This window comes from Lepisosteus oculatus, unplaced genomic scaffold (genome assembly GCF_040954835.1).
Source record: "Lepisosteus oculatus isolate fLepOcu1 unplaced genomic scaffold, fLepOcu1.hap2 HAP2_SCAFFOLD_106, whole genome shotgun sequence".
NCBI lineage: Eukaryota > Metazoa > Chordata > Actinopteri > Semionotiformes > Lepisosteidae > Lepisosteus > Lepisosteus oculatus.
Genome location: NW_027167657.1, coordinates 116735 through 141033, shown reverse-complemented (window position 1 = coordinate 141033; position 24299 = coordinate 116735). Strand labels below are relative to the sequence as shown.

The 24299-nt window shown below is 42.6% G+C and overlaps 6 non-coding genes across 6 annotated transcripts; 3 read left to right on the top strand and 3 right to left on the bottom strand.

Annotated features, from left to right (window-relative positions):
• The first annotated feature begins 2416 nt into the window (after positions 1–2416).
• On the top strand, positions 2417–2489 carry trnar-ccu (transfer RNA arginine (anticodon CCU)). Its single transcript has one exon. It is a non-coding gene; the product is annotated as a tRNA-Arg (tRNA).
• A 4691-nt stretch (positions 2490–7180) lies between these two features.
• On the top strand, positions 7181–7253 carry trnar-ucg (transfer RNA arginine (anticodon UCG)). The gene has a single exon. It is a non-coding gene; the product is annotated as a tRNA-Arg (tRNA).
• Positions 7254–8812: 1559 nt separating this feature from the next.
• Positions 8813–8894, bottom strand: trnas-uga (transfer RNA serine (anticodon UGA)). Its single transcript has one exon. It is a non-coding gene; the product is annotated as a tRNA-Ser (tRNA).
• Positions 8895–11656: 2762 nt separating this feature from the next.
• trnar-ucg (transfer RNA arginine (anticodon UCG)) lies at positions 11657–11729 on the top strand. Its single transcript has one exon. It is a non-coding gene; the product is annotated as a tRNA-Arg (tRNA).
• Positions 11730–19796: 8067 nt separating this feature from the next.
• On the bottom strand, positions 19797–19878 carry trnas-uga (transfer RNA serine (anticodon UGA)). Its single transcript has one exon. It is a non-coding gene; the product is annotated as a tRNA-Ser (tRNA).
• Positions 19879–22312: 2434 nt separating this feature from the next.
• On the bottom strand, positions 22313–22394 carry trnas-gcu (transfer RNA serine (anticodon GCU)). The gene has a single exon. It is a non-coding gene; the product is annotated as a tRNA-Ser (tRNA).
• Between the last annotated feature and the right edge of the window lie 1905 nt (positions 22395–24299).

The window sequence follows — 24299 nt, the reverse complement described above, 5'->3', positions numbered from 1 at the left end:
TTTGTATAGAACTGAATGTCCCTGACAATGTACTGTTAGTTTTAATTGAAGAACGGCATTTGTGTTCAAATATACCAGACAAGTTTATGTAACTGCTCATGCGACACTCAGTTGTAATTAGTCAAGAAAAAAAAGTCGAACAACAGCTGCGGGTTTGATTCTGAACGTATGAGATTGCAGCGCCTTTTACTTCCATTGACAAATGATAGAGATTCGAAGAGAGATCCTTCAGACCAGCAAGCAAACCCACGGCTTTTTCGGTTTTCTATCTAGGCAACGTTGGTGTCTGCAATAGCATACATGAAAGCGTGATGCAATTTCTGTGGCTACATTTGTTGCACATCATGCACAGTAAGAGTGTTTCTAACACCAAATAAAAAGTCAACAATTAGCGATCACGCCTTCTCCTCAGTTAACCCACTGAAACCCTTGCTGTTAACAGTTCTTTACTGCGTGCTTTACCAGCACCTACATATCGTGTCGGTTCTTTCAGCTTTATTCATTAGGTTTTCAAAGGCATAAGTAGAGCACCAGAGGTGCGAACGCAAAATGTGTGGTTATCTGAAGAATTGCTTCCCATGGCGGCGGGTCCAAGTGATTTCGCGTTGTTATAGTACCAGGAAAGGAGAAGCGGCACTTCACTTCTGCCGCGCAGGCACAAGGCGACGTGCGGCAGACGCCGGAGTCGGCAGGTTTCGAACCTCCGCGGGGAAGCCCCAACGCATTTCGAGCCCATCGCCTTAACCACTCGACCACAACAAAAGCGAGCCCACCACCGCCGCATTCCTCCTATAATCTAACACGGACTGCGAGGTGGCTGCGGAAACCTTTTTAAAGTTGCTCTCCGTTAAAAAAAATACCTTTCACAAGATTCGTGCCGGCAGACAGACACGCCTCAGAGGGTTTAAGGCTGGCTTCACGTTCAAATGATAAAGTCCCCCAGTCCGGATGTCAAAATGCAACTTTGGCAGACAGAAAAAACATCAACAAACCAAAAATGTGGACAAGGATTTTACAAGCTGCACCACACTGCACTTTCAAAAGCATTTACATTCGTGTTAGACGCAGGAATTGCCTTTGATTTGCGCGCTTACGAACGCCATGGAAAACGAAACAAAACTAAAGCCCTCAGCTCCTGCACTTGATTATAATCCCGTTACGTGTCGAAGCAGGAATTTACGTCATCTTACCACTGCAACACGGGGAATAGAGATGTAACGCAACGGGGGCTCAGGCGGGCGCCCTTGCCGCATCTGGTCGGCCCCATCCCGACTGGAGGCTCAAACCCGGGACTTCCGCGTCTCTCTGCAGCGACCTAGCCCCGTGAGCTAAAGAGAGACCTCTCCACAGCCCAGTAGCTGTGGTCCTGCTATCACAGGGAAGGGCGGTGACGTCACCCGCTCTTGTACGCCGGCTCTTACACAGTGCCTGTCGGCCGTAAGCGTTACAGAGGGAAATGAGCACAAGCTACGAATTGTCTCTAATCAGTCCCTACAGTTGTAAGACGCCTGGAAGCGTGCACCCCCATCATTAATCTTTGCGCATCTGTGCAAGGTAAACTCTGGAGCAGTCTCTGAAACGGCTCAAAGGAAACACGTGATTGATTCCATGAGCATCTGGGGTTCATTTCTTATTTACATTTAATTCAAGGGAAAGGCTTGGGTCAGTTTCAGACGGCCTCCAACAGCGAGATTCAAGCGCCCCACCTTCAGCCCAATCTGCGCCGCCAGAACGCCAACGGCTCCTCTGGTCTTTGGGGTGCGGTTGTGACCCCTTAACCTAAAGTGTTGGTGGCAGACAAATGGAGACTAACAGGTGATGTCCTAGGACATGACTACATTGTGACACTCGGTGGGGATGGTGACCATTGCTTGGAAAAGAGTGCGAGGCCCCTTTAGAAAAACATTTTGTTAACAGGCATTCTGCCTCAGCCTAAACACCTATAGCTTGCAAAGCGCATGCTATTAGACAGGCACCTCTGCAAGACCTTAAGAGTCTCTTAAACTAGTGATAGTAAGGTGTTCCCAATGGGCGATGTTTGGCTTTCAAATCATCTCTCTGTGGAAGCGCCGAGATGCAGCTGTTTAAGGCTTAGAAGCAGCTGACTGTTTCACTACCTAGCTGATTACTGTCAGTCAGGGAGCTCAGAGGTGAAAAGCCTGTCTGAGAGACAATTCGCCGTCGATCAGTTCAATATGTTCCGTACCAGCTCGGCGCACCTGAGATCATCTTGGTAGCCGTGTAGCTCAGATGAGTGAGAGCGTGTGTGTGTGTACCACCGTGATTGGATGCCGGTCCTTCTCAGGTCACAGTAAACCTTCTGCTGCCTAACTTTCCTAATTTTGGGGATCCCTTTGAAAAAGCAAAGGAAAAAAAAAACTGGCTCTTCATCAGCGTGATCGACCCAACCCAGTGTGCCCCAGTGGCCTAATGGATAAGGCACTGGCCTCCTAAGCCAGGGATTGTGGGTTCGAGTCCCATCTGGGGTGCTACTGTCCCTTTTTGAGCGTACAAATGTCCTTTTGATTTGCAAAGCTGCAACCCCACCTTACTCAGTGAGCGTCTCTGCTTTTCTCTCACATACAGTTGGGAGATGTCTTGCACTGAACGGCCTGCTTCAGATCACGCCACAGCACTTCAATGGGATTGGGGTCAGGACTCTTACTCGGCCATCCCAAAATACGGAATTTCTATTGTTTCAGCCACTCTGTTGTTGATGTACTCCTTTGTTTTTGTCATGCTGCATGACCCAGCGTCTTTCGAGTTTTAGATCACAGGCAGACACCCTGACATTCTGCTGTAGAATTTCCTGATACATCTTGGAATTCATCGGTCCCTCGATGATTGCAAGCCGTACAGCCTCCGCTATGCTTCCCAGGTGGGATGAGGTTTTGGAGTTGGTATGCAGTGTTTTGTTATCTCCAAACATAACGTTGTGCACATTTACCAACATGTTCAACTTTTGTCACTGTCCACAGAACATTGTTCCAGGAGTTGCTGTGGAACATCCATGTGGTCTTTAGCAAACTTGAGAGGGGCAGTGGTGGTTTTTTTGGGGGGGAGAGCAGTGGTTTCCTCCATGGTGACCTCGCATGATCACCACTCCTGTTCAGATTTCTTCTTATGGTGGACTCATAAACACAGACGTAAGACAAAGTCAACCACCTGTTCGCTAGATCCCATCCCCACTCAGCTAGTCAAAGATTCCCTCGAAGGACTGGCAGGACCTATAATTAGTATGATGAATGCATCGCTTGCGTCAGGCGTTGTACCTGATCAATTTAAGGTAGCGGTTGTTAGACCGCTCTTAAGAAGTCAAATTTGGATCAACAAGTTCTTAACAACTACAGGCCTGTCTCAAAGGTCCCATTTCAATCTAAAAGTCTTGGGAGAATAGTTGTTGCCCAACGTCAATCATATCTGGATTCAAATAATATACTTGAGAAATTTTAGTCTGGTTTCTGAAACTGCATTAACAAGAGTCGTAAATGATATTCTCTTAGCTACTGATGCAGGGAATGCAACAGTGCTTGTGCTTTGCTTCTAGATCTTAGAGCTGCCTTTGACACGGTTGACCTCTCTGTTTTGTTACACAGGCTTGAGTTTGAGGTTGGCTTATCTGGAACCGTCCTTCAGTGGTTTACTTCACATTTTACTCATCGTTTTCATTATGTTCAAATATCTAATAATTGTAGTGCTTCATCAATGTCACCAGTTCAATTTGGGGTACCAGAAGATCAGTGCTGGGACCAATATTGCTCTCTCTCTCTACATGCTGCTGCTAGGTAGGATAATATGAAAAAATAATATGAACTTTCATTCATATGCTGATGACACTCAAATAAACATTTTGTTTACACCAAACGACAACTCTTCTATTATCAGTTTAGTTAAATGCATTAAGGAAGGAAATACTTGGATGTGTGAAAACTTTTTGTTACTCAACTCTGAGAAAAATGAGGATCTGTTGATCGGAGGCAACAATACTGATAGGACTACTATAACTTCAGCACTTAACTCAGAGGATTTAAACATCTGCCTCAAAGAGACAGCACGTAACCTTGTTGTGAAAGGCGCTATATAGAAATACATTGATTTGAATTGAATTGACAATGTAAAATGTTGTGTGTGTTGTTTGTTAAACAAGACTGTCTTTATTTATCAAAAAATAAAAGGAATTTGCTAGGAATGCAAACGTTAGGTTGCGCTTCTTCATGCTGCATCGTCGGCATGAGTGGAGCTTTTTAAACGTCTGTACTTACTGTGCCCCATAAGAAATCGTTTGTCCCCATTCAAAAGAGATTGTGCGATGTCCTGCAGTGTTCGCAAAGCAAACCTTTGACAGTTTGAAAAGAGGAATTTATTCTGCTTCCTGTGCGTGCAGTAGTTACAAAGTTGAACGTCTTTACACGATCTGCTGCAGTTTTCAGTGGGCGGGCTTTGTCAGAGGGCTTGGAAAAACGCACTGTGTTTCGGCTCGGGAAACATCATGAGAAGTGTCCTGCATGTTTTCTGTGTATAGCTGTCTTTTAACGCATACAGAATTCATTCGAAATCATTGATTTCTCCAATTAACAAGGTTCCCTTAAAGGATGAGTCAAAGTAACGTCTAATCGGATTAGTTTCCTTAGAGCTGGTTCAGAGTTTGCTCAAGAGTTTACCTTTCACAGATGCGCAAAGAAAAATGTTGGGGGTGCACGCTTCAAGGTGCCTTACAGCTGTAGGGAGTGATTCGAGACGATTTGTGGCGTGTGCTCGTTCCCATATACCGTACGCCCCGGGGTGCAGTGCTAAGATGAAGTACAATACCGCTTGGGCACGTAACGGCGTTACACGCAAGTGCGGGACGTGAGGCTTTTCGTTTGTTCATTTTGTTTTGCTCTGCTTTGCTTTGTTTCGTGGTCAAGAGGCGTAAGGTAAGTCGTAATCCAGGGAGAACACTGGTGGCAAACAGTCCGAGGTGAGAGGCGAGGTCCAAAGTCGAAAAGGCAGAAGGGGAGTCCAATATCCAGAATAAACGAGGTAATGGAAAAAACGCCAGGTAGAGCTCTCAAGGAGTAGACTCAATACCAGCGGGAAGCAAGTAAAGATGGTAAAAATAGCACTGCGTACCCCACGGTGGAGTGTGTGCAGGTGGGTTAACTCGTGCGGCGGCGTTTGTTAATAATCACCCTCTGCTGGTGCTGTTTAGATTGCTTAAGAGTTGGTCTTAACTGCCTGGCGGTCATGACAAGCTCCTCTTTAAGCTGTGGTTTAGTTTTGCATTCATGTGTTTCTAGAGCAGTTATTTATGGGGGTGGGTGGGTCCTTCACAGAGGCTCAGGACAAATCCCCTGCATGAAAGTCTACTGTGTGCGTTCAAACAGTCACAGGTCAAGAGCCAGGCAGGAGGACAATGGACAGATGAGCCAACGAACTAAAAATAAAAGAACAGATATGAAAAAGCCACCATCTTTTTCTTTTTGACATTTTCCGACTTTCATGCAAGCCAGGACAAAGTTGCTCGTAGCTACTTGTGGATTCAAATACTCTATCGAGTGCTTTGATGAGTTTTTGCAATTTGATTGTCGTCCTGTCAGCCTGTTTCTGTTTTTTTTTTTCAATCTAGGGATGGAAAGTATGAGGGAAATGATGGAGCAATCAATAACCGCTCCGGAAAAATGGCAGAAAGAAATGGTCCGTCACTAAGGACATTTGTGAAGCAGAGGAGTGACATCACCACAAAGGCGACTTATTCTGCTGATCGTTTTGGTGAATAATGATTGAGGCGTGTTAAGAGAAAGGTAGCTGCGTCAGCATGCTTAGGCTGCAAAGGATCAAGCAAAGGTTTACTCCATGCTGAAAAGAGAAGAAAAGAAGCACAACGTTTCGACTGTGGAGCCTTCTGCACCATCTTCTTTAGCGATGGTGATGATGTTTACATTGGAAAAACTGAGACACGCATACTGGAGGGGCTTGAACCACCAACTTTTCAGCACCACAGAGTCTGACAGTCTTTTGTGCACCCTACATTTGCAGGTTTATGGTCAAAGAAAACAATCACTTGCGCTTCTTGCAGCCGGCAATCTTTTTCCACTGACAACCAAGAAATGGATTTCATCTTTCACAAGCTGTATGGATTTCTTCAAAAACAAGTTATTCCAGAAAGGAAATGAATTCTTGCATTAAACTGAACCAAGCTGTACATGTTTGTCTGAAATGAGACATTCGGCACAACAAGACACGGAGAGAGGCACCGCTGGTATTCAGACCCAGGATCGCCTGCTTACTAGGCGGGCACTTTAAGCCACTAGGGAACAGCGCCAGCGGAGCACCGCGCTTTTACAGACACTTGGACACATCTGCGTTCGGTGTGCACTTAACCTGCTCTCTGAGCCCGTTGCCTCCGTCCCATTTAATAGCAGAACTGACGCCAAGAGAAATGATGAGAAATGGCATTTATCGGGCACTTTTCATGTCCAAGGAGCTCAATGCCCTTGACACCTCCACAAGGCGACAGAGCTGTGCATTCTTTGGCGACACCATTTCTTCTTTTGTTTAATTTCTATACTTATTGATAGAATAAAAATGATATGTCATGTACTGTAAGGGAAATGTCTCTTTTCATGGGGAAAGCTAGCACCAGCAAATGTTGTGTTTAGAAGAAGTGATTTAACATGACACGTGACCTAATTTACCGGAGCAAAAGCTCACCCAGCAAGCCCTGCTTTACTTCTACAGGAGAGAAGTACTGTAGAGTCTGCAAGATGTTCAGCTTGGTAGCTACGTCAGCATGCCTCGGCTGCAAAGGAACAAGTACTAGGTTTATTGCATGCTGAAAAGAGAAGAACGGAAACACAGCGTTTCGACTGTGAGGTCTTCTCACACCTGAAGAAGCCTCACACCTGTAAAAGGCTCCATGGTTTTCTTTCTTCTCTTTTCAACATGGAATACACCTATTGTCTGCAAGATGTGACAATTTCATGGTGTTTTGGAAGAAAACCTTTTTTCTTTGAATTCAAAATCAATCGGAATTTCAGCACGACACATCAACACTTTTTCTGTTTTAAGGAGATGATATTTTAAACCTGATAAAAATAGTAGGAAACACAAGTTTCTTGCTGTGAAAATTTAGATGGGGAAGTGTACTACTAGTAGCAGTGTAGAGCTCTCTGTGGTGGAGTGCAAGTGCATGTTCTATGGGCCAGTGGCGTAATGGATAACGCGTCTGACTTCGGATCAGAAGATTGTAGGTTCGAGTCCTGCCTGGCTCATGAGGCTTTTAAACCTCTCAGGTTCCTCGGTAACAGGTTGCCGTCATGTATATGAACTATAGAAAAGCATTTGCCACAACCCGTAAATTAGCACGCAAGTGCGGGCTAGTGAACACAGAACTGTATGGAGATCATCTCCAGCTCCGAGCTCAATTGCAATGAAAAAACATGCAGAACAGAACTGGAGAGCAGCTGAATTTGTGCTCGGTAGGGTGGGGAGGACTCAGCATTGCTATTGTTCTAATTGGCATGAACTGCAGGGGATCTGAATCAGAACATGTCAGTTAGTTCGATCATTGCGTCAATATGTAGGCCACGTTAATACAGAATTATTACTTTGTCTGTCTCGTCTTTGTATATAGCTGAATGTCCCTGACAATTTCATGTTAGTTTTTAAGAACGACATTGGTGCTAATAGATACACATATAGCATATAAGGAACACGTAAAAGTTTAGTCCATGCTGAAAAGATAAGAAAACCGCCACAACGTTTCATCTTGGAATAAATCTTTACTTGTTGTTTTGCAGCCTACCCATTCTGACCTAACTCCTCCCTTTAATTCCCTAACAGATAAGGGTACGTAACGGCTCATGCGATGCTCAGTTGCAATTTGTCCCAAAACAAACAAGAACAGCAGCTGAGGGTTTGAGTTTGAACATGCACTGTATTAAAGCAGCTTTTATTTCCATTGATAAATGCTAGATATTCCTACAGAGATTCTCCAGGTGAGTAAGCGATTCCTGTTTCTGTTTCTATTTCTGTTTCATATATATATATACAGTATATATATATATGTTACATGTGTCTCTGCAATAGTACAAATGTGTTATACACTATCAGGGGCTGCTTTTTTGTGCACCTCATCTACAACAAGGGTTTTTTTTTCATTTATGTTTGTGGACCTTCACCATTTGAGGAAGTGAGTTAGATAAGAAAGTTACAGGTATGGTGAGCAATGACTGACAAAGGCACGTACTGCGTATTCCTTACAGAAGTGTAAGCAATTTGTTCTAAAAAACACCGGCTAAAGTCCAACATCGTTAGCAATCTTATTACTTAAACAGAATTAACGTCAATAAACTGTAAGGTGCTGGTACATGCGAGTAGATTTGATCTTCTATTAAACAAAAATGCAATTACAGCTCTAAAAAGGTCAACCTAGACTTCTGGAACAGATCTGTTCAGGTCATCGCTTTTCCTCTGACCTTGTGAGTCTTTGGAATTTTAAAAGTGTATTTTGCTTGCCTTTCATGTGGTCTGTGTACAAGTCACTGTGGCGTATGCGGTCCTACACAGCCTTGCTATAGACGTGACGAGCCTCCGCTATGTTGCAATGGAGAACAGGTTCAGTACGGAGCTGCCGAGAAAATTCAGCTGGAAAGCTCGTTGCAGAAAAGCATCGGTATCTGTGTCCAGCGGCAAAGCGTCCTTCGTGGGTGCTGAAGAATCGATTTCACAGGCTGCGGGTCCAGGCGATTTAGAGTGTTAAAGGTCCCAGCGAAAACGAAACGGCGCTGGTCCTTTTACACGCACGCACGCAACCAAATGCAAAGGACGCCGTAGTCGGCAGGATTTGAACCTGCGCAGGGAGACCCCAACGGATTTCAAGTCCGTCACCTTAACCACTCGGCCACGACTACAGCGAGCGCCGCGGCCGCTGCCTTCTTGCTACAATCGAACAGGGAGTGCGAGGCGGCGGCGGCAGCGGAGGCAACTTTTTTCAAGTTCGCTCTCCGTTTAAGAAACCTTTTACGCCATACGTGCAAGCACACACACACACACCTTAGAGGACTTAAGGGTGGCTTCAAGTTGGAATGATAAAGTCTCCCCGTTCGGACATGAAAACAGAACGTTCTTAGACAGAAAGCAACCAACAACGGAGACATGTGGACGACGATTTTAGTCACTGCACTTTGAATAGCATTTTTGCTCCAGTTACAGGAGATGCACCAATGGCCCTTGACCTACGCTCTTACCAATGCCTTGAACATTCAAACAAAACAGCCCTCAAGTCCTGCGGTTTAATATAACGCTGTTACGTGTCGAGGCAGTATTTGACTCTGTCCTACCGTTGAGACACGGGGCGTATATGGAAACGAACACATGCTACGGATCGTCTCTAATCGGTCCCTACAGTTGGAAGGCTCCTTGAAGAGTGCACCCCCATCATTCATCTTTGCGCATCTGTGAAAGGTAGACTCTTGAGCAATGTTTGAGCCAGCTCTAAGGCAACTAGTGCTATTGGACAGAGACCTCTGGAAGATCCTAAGAGTCTCTTAACACCACTTCCAGCAGCAAGCTTAATTGTTCGCTGGAGGTCTCCCACCCAGGTACTGACCAGGCAAAGAATCACCACTACATTGAATGAGGAAGTTAATCCTGAAATCCAATTACATATCTCAAGGTAAGACAAATCCATAAGAACATGTCTTAGTATTACTTTGTTTACATTAGTATGGCACTGAGTTGGAGCTCCTCTTTAAGCTGTGGTTTAGTTTTGCATTCATGTGTTTCTAGAGCAGTTATTTATGGGGGTGGGTGGGTCTTTCACAGAGGCTCAGGACAAATCCCCCGCCTGAAAGTCTAATGTGTGCGTTCAGACAGTCACAGGTCAAGAGCCAGGCAGGAGGACAATGGACAGAAGAGCCAACGAACTAAAAATGAAAGAACAAATATGAAAAAGCCACCATCTTTTTCTTTTTGACATTTTCCGACTTTCATGCAAGCCAGGACAAAGTTGCTCGTAGCTACTTGTGGATTCAAATACTCTATCGAGTGCTTTGATGAGTTTTTGCAATTTGATTGTCGTCCTGTCAGCCTGTTTCTGTTTTTTTTTTTTCAATCTAGGGATGGAAAGTATGAGGGAAATGATGGAGCAATCAATAACCGCTCCGGAAAAATGGCAGAAAGAAATGGTCCGTCACTAAGGACATTTGTGAAGCAGAGGAGTGACATCACCACAAAGGCGACACATTCTGCTGATGGTTTTGGTGAATAATGATTGAGGCGCGTTAAGAGAAAGGTAGCTGTGTCAGCATGCGTAGGCTGCAAACGATCAAGCAAAGGTTTACTCCATGCTGAAAAGAGAAGAAAAGAAGCACAACGTTTCGACTGTGGAGCCTTCTGCGCCATCATCTTTAGCGGTGATGATGTTTTGGGCTTGAACCACCAACCTTTCGGTTAACAGCCGAACGCGCTAACCGATTGCGCCACAGAGACTGACGGCCACTTGTGCTCCCTACATTTGCAGGTTTATGGTCAAAGAAAACAATCACTTGCGCTTCTTGCAGCCAGCAATCTTTTTCCACTGACAACCAAGAAATGGATTTCATCTTTCACAAGCTGTATGGATTTCTTCAAAAACAAGTTATTCCAGAAAGGAAATGAATTCTTGCATTAAACTGAACCAAGCTGTACATGTTTGTCTGAAATGAGACATTCGGCACAACAAGACACGGAGAGAGGCACCGCTGGTATTCAGACCCAGGATCGCTTGCTTACTAGGCAGGCACTTTAAGCCACTAGGGAACAGCGCCAGCAGAGCACCGCGCTTTTACAGACACTTGGACACATCTGCGTTCGGTGTGCACTTAACCTGCTCTCTGAGCCCGTTGCCTCCGTCCCATTTAATAGCAGAACTGACGCCAAGAGAAATGATGAGAAATGGCATTTATCGGGCACTTTTCATGTCCAAGGAGCTCAATGCCCTTGACACCTCCCCAAGGCGACAGAGCATTCTTTGGCGACAACATTTTTTCTTTTGTTTTATTTCTATACTTATTGATAGAAAAAAAACGATATGTCATGTACTGTAAGGGAAATGTCTCTTTTCATGGGGAAAGCTAGCACCAGCAAATGTTGTGTTTAGAAGAATTGATTTAACATGACACGTGACCTAACATACCGGAGCAAAAGCTCACCCAGCAAGCCCTGCTTTACTTCTACAGGAGAGAAGTAGAGTCTGCAAGATGTTCAGCTGGGTAGCTATGTCAGCATTCCTCGGCTGCAAAGGAACAAGTAATAGGTTTATTGCATGCTGAAAAGAGAAGAAAGGAAACACAACGTTTCGGCCGTGAGGTCTTCTCACACCTGAAGAAGCCTCACACCTGTAAAAGGCTCCATTGTTTTCTTTTTTCTCTTTTCAACATGGAATACACCTATTGTCTGCAAGATGTGACAATTTCACGGTGTTTTGGAAGAAAACGTTTTTTCTTTGAATTCAAAATCAATCGGAATTTCAGCACAACACATCAACACTTTTTCTGTTTTAAGGAGATGATATTTTAAACCTGATAAAAATAGTAGGAAACACAAGTTTCTTGCTGTGAAAATTTAGATGGGGAGGTGTACTACTAGTAGCAGTGTAGAGCTCTCTGTGGTGGAGTGCAAGCGCATGTTCTATGGGCCAGTGGCGTAATGGATAACGCGTCTGACTTCGGATCAGAAGATTGTAGGTTCAAGTCCTGCCTGGCTCGTGAGGCTTTTAAACCTCTCAGGTTCCTCGGTAACAGGTTGCCGTCATGTATATGAACTATAGAAAAGCATCTGCCACAACCCGTAAATTAGCACGCAAGTGCGGGCTAGTTAACACAGAACTGTATGGAGATCATCTCCAGCTCCGAGCTCAATTGCAATGAAAAAACATGCAGAACAGAACTGGAGAGCAGCTGAATTTGTGCTCAGTAGGGTGGGGAGGACTCAGCATTGCTTTTGTTCTAATTGGCATGAACTGCAGGGGATCTGAATCAGAACATGTCAGTTAGTTCGATCATTGCGTCAATATGTAGGCCACGTTAATACAGAATTATTACTTTGTCTGTCTCGTCTTTGTATATAGCTGAATGTCCCTGACAATTTCATGTTAGTTTTTAAGAACGACATTGGTGCTAATATATACATATATAGCATATAAGGAACACGTAAAAGTTTAGTCCATGCTGAAAAGATAAGAAAACCGCCACAACGTTTCATCTTGGAATAAATCTTTACTTGTTGTTTTGCAGCCTACCCATTCTGACCTAACTCCTCCCTTGAAATTGCCAAACAGATAAGGGTACGTAACGGCTCATGCGATGCTCAGTTGCAATTTGTCCCAAAACAAACAAGAACAGCAGCTGAGGGTTTGAGTTTGAACATGCACTGTATTAAAGCAGCTTTTATTTCCATTGATAAATGCTATATATTCCTACAGAGATTCTCCAGGTGAGTAAGCGATTCCTGTTTCTGTTTCTATTCCTGTTTCATATATATATATACAGTGTATATATACAGTATTGTACTATTATTATATAATTCGTTACACTGTGGCTGTGTTGTGTGTGTTAAGCTGCTGTTGCACTGCAATTTCCCTCACGGGATCAATAAAGTATCTATCTATAAGAAGACATTACCAACAACGACCACAAGATGGAGATATTGTCTAGACATTACCAACAACGACCACAAGATGGAGATATTGTCCAAAGAGGCAAGAAGGGCAAAGCCGCGATAAGGTAAAATCATTTTTTGTAAGAGATTGGTGTCAGAATGCACATCCGTATCCCAAACAGAATCTCTAGTAAAATGTGATCATTTGTGAAACAGGCAAATGAGTGTCTGCTACAATATGATTGCTACAGATGCAGCCATTCAAAATGTGCGGGCGATACTGCATTATTTTAAATACCGCTAGCAAAATAATAGTATCCGGAATTTCCGCAAGGTGGAGCTAATAAAGCTCAACTTCTCATGTTTGAGCTGTAGCCATCAAAGTCTTTAATGAAGATATTACTAATAGTATTAATAATAAATGACCTTGGACAAGCTGTAAACTCAAAGTATTGCCCTGGTCCACATTATTTTTTTCACTGACCTTCATTGTAAAAGTAACACCACAGCATTTCGCAATCACGCATTTTTTTCCAATCATGCAAAGTACAGTAATTTTTGAGAATCGATTCACCATGCCTTTCACATGCTCATAAAAGAGATTGATTTAGGAACATAAACATATTACCGTATGCAAACTGTACTGTATACAGTTTGTATATGTATATGTATATGTATATGTATATTTAATGTCTTAACTGTGCCCGTTTAAGTATTGAATATTTATATGGAATTTTACCACTGAAGGGAAATCTTAGTGCCTGAGCATAAAAAGAATAGGAGCGTAATGCAACGCGTGTGAAGGCCATAAACGATATTAATTTTGGAACATAAACATACAGTATATGGCTGGTCTCGGTACTTTAAAGAAAACATACACGAAACATGGTTTCATTATGACCAGAATCGGTCTTGAGATATTTTTAACTTGATTTACAGTATTTGAGAGGTATGTCTTGACACCGATACTACGTAAATACTCCTCACGTATGTGTTTCTAGGTTTATATTATGCATTTCATACGGTCAAATTGCTTTTGAGCAACTGATAAGAAGCGCGAAACGGTATGCCCAGGGCGTTTTAGTTTTTGTTTTGTTTTAATGCAGTGCAGTGGATTGATTAGAGATATCAAGTACATACAAGTCATTTTTTAAATGTTGTAGTTCGTCTTGTAAAAATGTTACGAGTACATCATCTGTCAACAATTACACAGGTTCTGTTTCCATATTGCGGTTTTTGGTTACGTAATACTATTTTCTAATTTCACGTTGTGAATATATGATTTGGGCAAACAGAGCCGCAAAGAAGTACATTATGGGTTGTTGTTGTTTTTTTGCAGTTTTATCTAAAATAAGCGATGCTTAAACCTTTGTCTGATTCTTGTGAAACTATCCACACGACAGTTACCTAGGAGTTGACTTCAGTGATGTCACTGATGGGATGTTTCTAAAAATCCATCCTCTGTAAAACATCTTCTCTAGTTGTTCTGCATATGTATTCGCTAATGAAGCTGTGTGTTCTGAGCCTGGTTCTCTACATTTCTGTATGAACCAGCTTAAAGGGCTAAAGACAGCTTGTGTTTAAATTGAGTGTAAGGTAATTTATGCTTCTAAAGTCATGGTCAGCATTTATTATTGTACTGTGCTGTAAACTTCTTCTGTGCCTAATTACATTATTTTATAGTCGATAATGTTTCTGTAGTGCTTTTTCAGCCCTCAGCATGTGACTGCGCTGGTGGTGCTGTGGGTTAGGTTCCTGACTCCTATGTCACATGGTCTGTGGTTGAATCTCATGGAACTATGACTTTAATTTTTAACAAACATTTCTTTGAAAAAATGAAACATTTCCCTTGGTCAGAGATTAAATAAAACCTCACTCGCATCAAAACAAATTTATATTTCTAAATATCACAACATGATCGAATTTACGTCTTTTTAATAACAATGAATAGTCACCTATGCGTTACAAAATAAACATTTATATTGATTTGAATCGAGTTTTGATTTAAATCGTAAACGCGTGTTTAAAGGCGATATACTGTATAAAAGCGCTGATTCTTATGGAATGTGTTTGGCCGGGGATTCAAAAAAATTATTTTTTTTAATCGCGTATCTAAGGAAAATTGCAGTATAACTTTGTTCATGCACAAACAGTGGCATGTTACATTATAATTTGGGTGTCTCCTCTTGCCAGAAAGCTCTAAATTGGATTTTGAGTGCGGTTTTTGACTTTTTCTAAATTGCAATCCATAAATAAAGCTGATACAGTTTAGACTTACTGTATTCTAAACTGTATTACAACATCACATTGGACAATGCAACGTAAATTGCAAAAATGCACTTGGAATCTGTCCAAGCCCTACTACGAAAATTATTAAAACTGCGACACTTATCATTCATCTTTAAATAAACTTTATTTTATATAGCGTTTTAAGCGAATAGGTAATTAGATTGCTCATAAACCTAATCGCTTTTTCTACATAAACACAGCGTGATTGCTCTCTGAAAATGCTTTTTTCTTTATATTTAGGCTCAGATTTCAACTATAGATTGTATTATTATAAACTTTCTTGGAAAAATGTCTTTTATGTAAACCATGTTTGCTATTAATTCATTTAGGGCTAAAATACGTTCATTGTCTTCCAATCGAGTCGAGTTGACATTGGAAGCTTGCCACGCCCGGACTGTTACACCAACGCATTAGCATGTTGAAGCGATTTCATTGAGGAGGCCATCTACTAGTTAACACTGTACTTCCTACTTTGAAAACACCTGTGAAATTGGTTTAATTCGTCACAGCCAGCACTCCGGCAGAGAGGGGGGTTGTACTCGTTAATGTCTGATGACATACAAGTGGAAAGATTACAGATTTTAATCGTTTTTTTTCTGAACCAGGGAAAATCTGATCATGTTTCTCTATAACAATAATAAAAAACTTTATTTTAAATTATTTTACATATCCCGCTTGCACATCGCACGACTTTAATAAATCTATTCTTTATTAATACTAAATAAATAATACTAAAAATACTACAGCAAAGAGGTCACTTGATTTTTGGAATAATTCCAAATAGCACAATGATCCACTGGCATTCCTGAAGTCTGTTTAGTGCATAATCTTCCAAATACAATCACTAAGCAATTATAAGAATTATACCATCCTATTTCTTTGTGATGTCCTGTAAAAACTAAACCTATTTTTATAAGGCTTTTACTCAAAAGGTTTCCAAACACACAAAGCATTTGTGAAGTACTATAGTATTTCTAAAGGTTACTGGTACAACATCAATCATTAAAGCTTAACAATAAAGTTTAGATTGCTGACTATGGACTAACTACATTAACTAACTGCAATGCAACATTATACATTTTACAAGAATATCTGGTTGAATTCTTGCATTTGTAGCCAATTTAATGCGAGAGAAATAAGCCAATTTAATTATTTCACAAAAAATAATGTAATATAAAATGGATGTTTTTAACTTTATTGTAGTGTTTTAGAAACTAATATGTCTTCAAAAATGGTTGTTTTTCACTCCTAGGAATGAAAGCTGTTGTTATATGATGTTTATTTTCAAATTTGGAAAAATCAAAGGATTCTAGCTTTCTCCCCTTGCAGGCATCGGACACAGAGAACCTCATGGTTTTCCTAAAAATCATTTTTTATGTTCCCTGGTGTTCCAAACTTAGTTTTAATTTGTTATTATGTTAAAAACAGGGTAATAAATTTCTAATTGGACTATAAATAATGTCATATTGTCTGCTATAAAACTGATGTTTTCAACTCTATTGTAGAGATTCTAGAATCATCTAATAGAGAATTGAAATAAAAAAGGGCATAAGAAGACATTACCAACAACGACCACAAGATGGAGATATTGTCTAGACATTACCAACAACGACCACAAGATGGAGATATTGTCCAAAAAGGCAAGAAGGGCAAAGCCGCGATAAGGTAAAATCATTTTTTGAAAGAGATTGCTGTCAGAATGCACAACTGAATCCCAAACAGAATCTCTAGTCAAATATGATCATTTGTGAAACAGGCAAATGAGTCTCTCAGGTGCCCATTGCTCATTTTCAGACACATTTATGCAATACTTTCACCATGCGTTGAGCAATAGGGATTAAAGATACCAGAGGTAAGGTTTAAAAGTGATTCTGAGGTGCAACACATCAGCAATACAGCTAGGCATCTGAAATGCGGGGTTTGAGAGCCCTTCAGGGAACACCGTACCCTAAAGGTACCAGAAGTCCAGTAGTATAAGCATTAAGTCACTGTCACCCCTGTTACAATGTGATTGCTACATATCTTCATTTCTTTGGTTTTTAAGGAGTAAGAGTGCAGGGGGTCTAAATCTGCGATCCAGTGTGTTGAAGTATTTCACAACATTACCTGTAGCCCGTATGGAAATAAATACTAATTCTGATTATTGCCCTGGGCATGTACCAATAAATCACTGAGCATATATATATATATCACTGTGTTGAAGCTAGAGACCTGTATGTAATATTATGGTGCTAAAATGTCATTTTCACATATATTAATGTAATAAATGATTGCTTATGCTTTATAAACAAATCTAATTAAAATAAATGATTAAGTTTTGTATTTATCTTGTACCATAGAACATGATTTTCTTTGTATTTCAAGCCCACAAAGTGTCCAAATGACGCACTACATGATATAAGGAAGATTATCACATGCATATCGGTATTATCTTTCTTATGAAAATGCATTCCTTTCATTACCTTTTACTTTTTAAAATGAACTCAAATTGTGTATAATGTAATAATTTAAGTAGAAGTGCTTCACTGCTCTATGCCGTCTGGAAATAAATCCTCAGACTACTTACTGCCCTGGGCATGTACCAATAAATTACAGGAGCACATCTATATATCACTGCGTTGAAGCAGGAGACACACAATCACTGCAAACACATCCTAAATACAGTGTTCTAGCACCTTTGACCTCATCCAGAACATATCATTTCTTGAAAGGGATTGCTGTCCGAATGCACATCTGAATCCCAAACAGAATCTCTAGTAAAATACGATCATTTGTGAAACAGGCAAATGACTGTCTCAGGGGCCCATTCCTCATTCTCAAGACACATGTATGCAGTACGTACACCATGCATTGAGCAATAGGGATTAAAGACACCACAGCTAAGGTTAGAAGTCATTCTGACTATATTCTAAAATATTGGACTCATATTCTTATGATGGCAGACATGATGCTGCGTTTAAAACCGGGGTTAATGGACATTATATGACTGTCAATTCTGTTTTGTTTTGGAGACTCTTGGCTGCCTATATGGTACACTGCAGCGTGAAGGAATTATTTTCCAAAACTGTGTCAGCTCAAAAGTTGTAAGAGAACCTCTCCAGCTGCTTTAACTCTCTTCATTTTTGTCATTTAATTGTCTGTCGGCACTATGTGGCAGCGTTGCATGACAACCCCTCTCACCACGGAAAGGAACCTAACAGCTTTGGTAAGAGAGGAGAAAAGGACCTGGCCAGTAAGGGGCACAAACCCGTGACTTTGGCATTATTAGCACCATGCTCTAACCAACTGAGCTAACCGGCCTCACGACAGTGGTTCTCTCTGTGCTGCAAAAAATCGAACTCAGGGAATTTCTTTTGCCCTCCTTTGAATAGAAAGCCGTGTAATTCAGTGTACGGGCTTTCTCATGCAGTTTCATGGTTCTTGTAACCCAAATCCTACACTGGCCTGAAGTGCCCCCCATTTCACAGAATTTTTCAGCTGATTTAAAATGTACCTACAGGAGAAGCATTATTGAAGACGATCAATTACCAAGAGCTTTTGTCAAAGGTTTTGGTGGTCATTTTTAATGACCACAGAGCGATGTGACCTCGGTTTTACATCTCATCCAAAAGACAGCGCCCTTTTACAACACAGTGTCTCCGTCACTATGCTGGGGCATTGGGACCCGCACAGACCTCAGGGTGAGCGCCCCACCGCCGGCACCATTAACACCGCTTCCAGCTGGAAGCTTTGTTTTTCCCTGTAGCTCACCCTCATCCGGGTACTGACCTGGCTCACACCTGCTTAGCTTCAGTGGGTTTTCAGTTGCGAGTTGCAAGGGGATGCAAGTGATGGAGCAGCTAGCTGCAAAAGCCACTGCATTGGCGGGGAATCAAAGCCGAGCCTCCCGCGTGGCAGGCGAGAATTCTACCACTGAACCACCAATGCTCAGAACCCGGGCCTTCAAAAAAGACGCTTTTTTGGTGCTCTGTGCAAAAAGCGTCGACATCTGCTTCCAGCTGTAAAATGCCATTCGCGGACGCTGAAGAACTTATTTGCAAGGGAGCGGGTACAAGCAATTTGGCATTTTAAAACCACCAGGAACACCGAACAGGCGCGCTTCTTTGCTTGCGCCGAAACACAACGACAGGAGGTGGACAACGTAGTCGGCAGGATTCGAACCTCTTTCTGTCTATTATATACTAAATGTTCTCTTGTCTGTCTCTTGTTTGTATAGAACTGAATGTCCCTGACAATGTACTGTTAGTTTTAATTGAAGAACGGCATTTGTGTTCAAATATATCAGACAAGTTTACGTAACTGCTCATGCGACACTCAGTTGTAATTAGTCAAGAAATAAAGTCGAACAACAGCTGCGGGTTTGATTCTGAACGTATCAGATTGCAGCACCTTTTACTTCCATTGACAAATGATAGAGATTCGAAGAGAGATCCTTCAGACCAGCAAGCAAACCCACGGCTATTTCGGTTTTCTATCTAGGCAACGTTGGTGTCTGCAATAGCATACATGAAAGCGTGATGCAATTTCTGTGGCTAAATTTGTTGCACGTCATGCACAGTAAGAGTGTTTCTAACACCAAATAAAAAGTCAACAATTAGCGATCACGCCTTCTCCTCAGTTAACCCACTGAAACCCTTGCTGTTAACAATTCTTTAATGCATGCTTTACGAGCACCTACATATTGTGTCGGTTCTTTCAGTTTTATTCATTAGGTTTTCAAAGGCATAAGTAGAACACCAGAGGTGCGAACGCAAGATGTGTGGTTATCTGAAGAACTCATTTCCATGGCAGCGGGGCCAAGCTATTTAGTGTTTTTATAGTACCAGGGAAGGAGAAGCGGCACTTCACCTTTGCCGCGCAGGCACAAGGAGACGTGCGGCAGACGCCGTAGTCGGCAAGATTTGAACCTGCATGGGGAGTCCCCAACGGATTTCAAGTCCATCGCCTTAACCACTCGGCCACGACTACAGCGAGTTCACCATCGCCGCATTCCTCCTTTAATCTAACACGGAGTGCGACGTGGCTGCGGAAACCTTTTCAAAGTCGCTCTCCGTTAAAAAAAAATAATACCTTTGACAAAATACGTGCCGGCAGACAGACACGCCTCAGAGGGTTTAAGGCTGGCTTCATGTCGGAATGATAAAGTCTCCCCGTCCGGACATGAAAATGCCACTTTGTTACACACAAAAAAAGAATCAACAACAGAGAAATGCCCACAAGCATTTGAAAAGCCGCACCACGTCGCACTTGAAATAGCTCTTACATTAGTGGTAGACGCAGGAATCGCATTTTTATTTACGCTCTTACCAACGCGATGGAAAGCAAAACAAAGCAAAGCAGAGCAAAACAAAACGAACAAACGAAAACCCTGCACATAACGCCGTTACGTGCCCAAGTGGTATTGTAGGTCATCCTAGCACTGCACCCCGGGGCGTACGGTACATGGGAACGAGCACACGCCACGAATCGTCTCGAATCACTCCCTACAGCTGTAAGGCGCCTTGAAGCGTGCACCCCCAACATTCTTCTTTGCGCATCTGTGAAAGGTAAACTCTTGAGCAAACTCTGAACCAGCTCTAAGGAAACTAATCCGATTAGACGTAACTTTGACTCATCTTTTTACGCTCAGTGCTGGATTGCTCAAACTCCAGCTAGGGTTAGGGTTAGCATTACCACGCTACTTAGACACTTTGTTTACGCTCAGTGCTGGATTTTGGGAACTTCAGGACGAGTGGGAATTTTCTCCTATCTGTCCATTCTGTTTTGTTTTGGAGACTCTTGGCTGCCTATGTTGTACAGTGCAGCGTGAAGGAAACATTTTCCAAAACTGTGTCAGCTCAAGAGTTGTAAGAAAACCTCTCCAGCTGCTACAACTCTCTTCATTTTTGTCATTTAATGTGACACTCGATGTATAACTGGAGCCTCACATATGCAAATGGTGCGGCTCCAGTTCGACACCCAGTTCGACACCACTTTACAGTATATGACAAAAGCATGGCAAACTGTGCCGGACCAGCAGATAACTTCCGCTTATTTTGACCATATTAAACATTGGAAATCTTCCCACTTGCATTTGTGACACTTGATTTTGGCTCCACCTAAGAAACTCTTAAATCTTCTAACACTTTTCTCTTCTCCCGCAACACACTTGTCTGTCGGCACTATGTGGAAGCGTTGCATGACAACCCATCTCACTACGGAAAGGAACCTAACAGCTTTGGTAAGAGAGTAGAATTACCTGAAGAACTGCTTTCCATGGAAGCAGGACCAAGCGATGTAGCATTTTTATAGTACCAGGAAAGGAGAAGCGGCACTTCGCCTTTGCCACACAGGCACAAGGCGACGTGCAGCAGACGCCGTAGTCAGCAGGATTCGAACCTGAGCGGGGAGTCCTCAATGGATTTCAAGTCCATCGCCTTAACTACTCGGCCACAACTACAGTGAGCTCGCCGCCGCCGCATTCCTCCTCCGGAGTGCGAGGTGTCTGCGGAAACCTTTTTAAAGTCGCTCTCCGTTAAAAAAAAAATACCTTTCACAAGATACATGCCGGCAGACAGACACGCCTCAGAGGGTTTAAGGCTGGCTTCACGTTCAAATGATAAAGTCTCACCGTCCGGATGTCAAAATGCAACTTTGGCAGACAGAAAAAAAACATCAACAAACCACAAATGTGGACAAGGATTTTACAAGCTGCACCACACTGCACTTTCAAAAGCATTTACATTCGTGTTAGACGCAGGAATTGTCCTTGTTTTGCGCGCTTACGAACGCCATACAAATAAAACAGGTCTACGGGTCTGAAACCTGCTCCACGGAAAACAGTTCTGTTGCGCTTTTGATCAAAGGGAGATTCTCTGTTCTTACTTTTTCATGACATAACACCCAAAGGGGCTTCTTTGGAGCTGGATTCCAACCAGCATCCTAAAGTTTCTTGGTCGTATCCTTTACAGTCCTCTGTTCGGTCGACATGGAACAGAAGGGGGCAGCTTTCCTCATACATACAGTGCAGTTCTGCATCAGACCTCTAACTCGTTTCCTTAGCTTGGATTTAAGCCACGAAGCAGGCTTCTACTGTATAAACGTCTAGAGGAATCACAAACTATTTGAGAGGCCATCATCCCAGGGGGAACTGACAAAGTTTATCCCTAAACACCTAGCGCAGTCTCTCGAGAGACTGTCAAAAATCGCTTTCTCCGTTTGTGCTGCAAGTAAGTGAAAATGCGGTCTCAACCCAGAGCCACTTGGCAGCAGCGGCACGTAAATACTGTTACTGCCACTGCTCGATACCGACGTTAGCCTACTATACCATGTTCAGCCACCGCTAGAAAATGTACAGCTCTAGTACTGGAGCAAACAGAAGGAGGGCCAACATCTAACAGGCACACGTGTCAGACATAGAGAGCGCCGAGGATGGGATTCGAACCCATGCGTGCAGAGCACAATGGATTAGCAGTCCATCGCCTTAACCACTCGGCCACCTCGTCAATGAAACAGGGCTGTCCAGACACGGGTTGGCACGCTCCAGATGATCTTTTTCTTTTTTTTCCCTCGTACTCGAGGGTCCTTTTCCTGTTCCACATGCGATTTCAACATTTTCCTTGGGAGATGTCAAGCCAGCAAGCCACTGCTGTGGTTCAGTGGCCAGTGTGGAGTTCAGTGGCCCTGTTGTACACAGAAAGCACATTGAGCTCCTTGGACATGAAAAGTTCCAGATAAAAGCCATTTGTCATCCTTTCTCTTGGTGTCGATGTTGCTATTGTATGTAAAGGTGGCAACTTGCTCAGCGAGCAGGCGGAGCACACACCGAATGCAGATGTGTCTGAGTGGTGTGTCCAAGTGGCTGCAAAAAAACAGTACTCCCGGGGCGCCGTGGCTTAGTTGGTTAAAGCGCCTGTCTAGTAAACAAGAAATCCTGGGTCCGAATCCCAGCGGTGCCTTTTTTTGTGCTGTGTTCTCGAACAGAACTGGTCATTATGGACAACCGCATACGCCTAGACTTAATTAAATGCAAGTATTCATTTCCTGTCTTGAACGACTTGTTTTTCTTAAAATGGATGCAACTTGCAAAACATGAAATACAAACCTCGCTAATCAGCGCTCGCGGCTGGCAAAAAAAAAAGAAGTCAGCAATGTTTTTTTTCTTTAACCTTAACCCTGCTAATGGAGAAGAGTTAAACGACCGAGTCTATGCAGCTTAAACGGTGCTCACGTCGGGTTCTTAGCTGAAAGGGTGATAAATCCCGCTCACCCCAGTCCTTAATCTTTTAAAAGGATACAAAATTGAACCTAGTCGCCACATCACATACATCCTGTTCAACGATAAAAAGGTGACATCTATCCTCGATCCAGAGTAAATCCCACGTTGAGGGCATATTTTTTTCCACTTTACCATGAGTCGGGCTCGGCTGCACAGAGGCGAGAGCAGAGCAATGAGGTCACGGGGACAGGAGAGCCACACGCTGGCGGTTTAAACACGCGGAAGAAAACTGAGGGATCCACAGTATGTGGACCCTCCGTGCGCCATCAGTCCGCACTCCGGACTCTGAATCCTGCCATCCGAGTTAAGATCTCGGCGGAACCTGAGGCGCAGTTCTTTCTTAAAACGTAATCTGGTGAGCATTTCTAGAATCGTACTTGTATAGATGCAGCCTTTAATGTGTTGCTAGGTTAAAATTGATGACTTCTTGAACTTCAGTAGGCAACTGCCCTCTTGATTTTGGATTTAATTTCTTTATTACAGGGGCGCTTTTATGAAGACCGAGTCATGTTCAGGTACTTTGCTTGATGGAGGAAGCATATTTCGGACTCTGTGATCTGCTCACCTGGAAAGGTCTGCTGTACTACTACAAGAGAGAAGTAGAGTCTGGAAGAATGGACAATTTTATGATGCTTTGGAAGATAATGTTTTTTTTTTCTTTGAAATTGAAATGAATCAGAATATCAGTGCAAAAGACAAACTCTTGGTTTGGTTTAAAGAGATATGGTTTTAAAACAGACAAAATGTAGAAAACAGGTGTTTCTCACTTTTGGAAGAGAATGGACCGGGGGTAATATTTTACAAGTTATATAATAGTAAAATATTATATAATAGGGGTAATAGTCGCGAGGGGCTTCAGCTTTTTCGTGCTTAATATGGTGCGCTGTGGCCACGGCAGATATGGGATCTATAAAAGCCGAAAATTCTCCGATCATTGCCTGACACAGCTCCTCAAAGCTATTACAGACCTCAGGTCCTTGTCTAGACATCCACTCGTGGACCGCTCGGCTGGTAGTTTTCCTTACTAACATAGCCTTTTCCTGTTCGGACGCTTCGGGCATAAACTGCAAAGTATATCTCAGCTCATCAATGTAGGTCTCCACATTATTCCCTGACACTGTCGGGTCAAACC